The following is a 2,313-nucleotide window of genomic DNA, read 5'->3' as shown; positions in this document are numbered from 1 at the left end:
GAGGTGACCCATGGAAGGAGTCAGTAACATACCACAGTGCCCTGGGAATCCTACATACCGTGGCTGCCAAACACGCAGCTGACTTGTTTGCCTTTGGCTGGATTCTGTGGTTGCAGTTTGTGTGTTGAAGTGCATATCATCACTGAATGGCCTCCAGAAAAAGAGGTGGCTTAGGTGATTTCTGTCTTCCTTCTTCCCATGACATATCTATTGCACAGCTGGGAAGCAGACTTCTGGCATACTGGGGGCTATTGAGTAGGCCTCAAACTTCCCGCAACCTCTTCCTTCTGCCTCTTGTGAGGGGACCTTCCCCCTCTATTTATACCAGTTCTTCATTGCTCCTATTGCCTCTATTCCCAATCTGTATTCCTGGTTAACCTCACTTCCAGCCCGGGGGTTGCCAAGATCCCCTGTTCTTTGAGAGGAAGGGAAATGTGCTCCCCTCACTTCTCCTGCCAGGGCAGAGAAAGGAAGTGCTGTCATCCCTGTTTCACAAAAAGAGGTACTAAGACTGAGAACAATCGAGTGGGGTTTCCAAGGTAATTTCTTTTAGGTCTTAAGCTCCAAAGCCATGTTAGGAAGTTACAGTTAAAAGGTTCCTCTGGTTTCAGCTGGGTGGTCAGTGTGTAAGTGCAAAGAGATGGCTGAGCCTTCTAGGACATGGCGTTTGCATTTCTGTATTCACAGCATGAAGAGCTTGAATCACTTTTGTATTAGCTCATTTGTTAATAAATCTCAAACTTCATGGCACTGCTGGCTGAAATCATCAGTGTGTGGGCAGAGACAAACTTCCAAACCAGCATCCCCTCCTGCTAGGTACGGTACAAACATCACCAGGAAGACACAGCACAGCCTAACTGTTTCCTCTCTGGATCCCACAGGTGAAGCTGATTGACTACATCCACAGACAACGGCAATGCAAGCTCAGCGTGCCCCTCAATGACAGGACAGCAGAGCTCAACAGCTACCCCAGGTTCCATGACTGGTTAGACATTGTCAACGTGAGGAAAGAAGTTGTACAGGTAAGGGGAAAACAACACTCTGCATGGACCCTTCCTGCCCTTTCAAGACATTCCCAGCTGCCTGCTGGGTTAAAGGTAGTTTTCTGAACTTACTTCCAGGCAAGGTGGGAATGTGAGGGAGGGACTGGACCACTGGAAAGGGAGCTTCCTCTCTCCCTGAAGTAGTGGTCACCCAGTGGGAATGCTGAAACATTCCCTTCCCTTTGTCCTCCTCCTGGAGTTAGGAGGAATCTTCTCATTATAGCACTGAAGCAACACCTCACCTGGATTGCTCAGTACGAGCCAAAGCTCCTTACCAGGACCTCCTCTCCTGCTGCCCGAGGATGATGCCTTAACTTCATCATTAACTGCCTTCTAGATAATAACAATCCTGTACCACACTATACTCTGCATTCAGTACTAGCCAAAAAAGGACCAAGATTTAGAAGTTTGTGCACTGACATGTCCAGCAAATGGACAAAAATGATGAGTTGTTACAGCCCACTTATTTCTAAAAGCGTACATGCCACGATTATAAATTATAAAGATCCCCAAATAAACCTCTAAACACAGACCAGCAAAGGGCATCGGAGTATGCAAGTTTGTCCCAGACTGATGGGTTTAAACTGTGTAGCCTCACACAGCACTCAGACTACAACACGGACTGCAACCTTGTAATGGTCAGGGGGATTTTGATCTGGGTTTTGGCTGGGTGGGAGGCTGTGCTCAGAAACAAGCGAGGTCTTTTCATTTTATACACACACACACAAATAAAGTCTCTACCAAAGAGCATTGCATCAGTGTAAAAGAATGGAATGAATAACCCTCCCGTGGTGGCCAGCATCAGCTGTTCATGCACACAGACCACGGCTCCTTCTGATCTTTACAATTTAATTCTTGACATGCAAATCACTGGAAGCCTCTTTACTGCACAGAATAATCTGACACTTGTGCTGGAACTGGGAATGACCAGATCAGCCCAAGCCCCAGCTCCTGTCCCTGACACTTCTGGGTTTTTTGGAAGGGAGCCTGGCATCCCATCGGTGTTTAGAGGGTTACTGGGAACTCCAGGACTGCGGGGCACTGACATCGGATTGATCCCTTGGGCCTGGGCTGGGCACGGCTGCCCCATGCTGTTCTGTCCGGGGACACATCACTTCAGTGTAACATTAATGGCAATGTAAGCAGAGCTCAGCCCACTGATGGCTAAACAAAGCAGAAAAGGCTTTTTCCATTCTTTCCCCATTTTTGGCTCTGCAGGCCGGACCAGCGTGTTCCCACTCACTCTCCTTTGATCCTTACACAAGCAAAA

At 48.0% G+C, this 2,313-nt stretch overlaps 1 protein-coding gene across 1 annotated transcript in view; it reads left to right on the top strand.

The window, feature by feature from the left end:
- The first annotated feature begins 887 nt into the window (after positions 1–887).
- The window catches only part of KSR1 (kinase suppressor of ras 1), a 22,063-nt gene continuing 20,637 nt past the window's right edge, over positions 888–2,313 (top strand). Inside the window, exon 1 of the mRNA XM_010011443.1 lies at positions 888–1,022. The gene's annotated coding sequence lies outside the window, so the exon portion shown is untranslated. The remainder of the gene's footprint in view (positions 1,023–2,313) is intronic.

This window comes from Nestor notabilis, unplaced genomic scaffold (assembly GCF_000696875.1).
Source record: "Nestor notabilis isolate BGI_N333 unplaced genomic scaffold, ASM69687v1 scaffold35233, whole genome shotgun sequence".
Classification (NCBI taxonomy): Eukaryota; Metazoa; Chordata; class Aves; order Psittaciformes; family Psittacidae; genus Nestor; species Nestor notabilis.
This window is presented reverse-complemented; position numbering and strand designations above follow the sequence as displayed.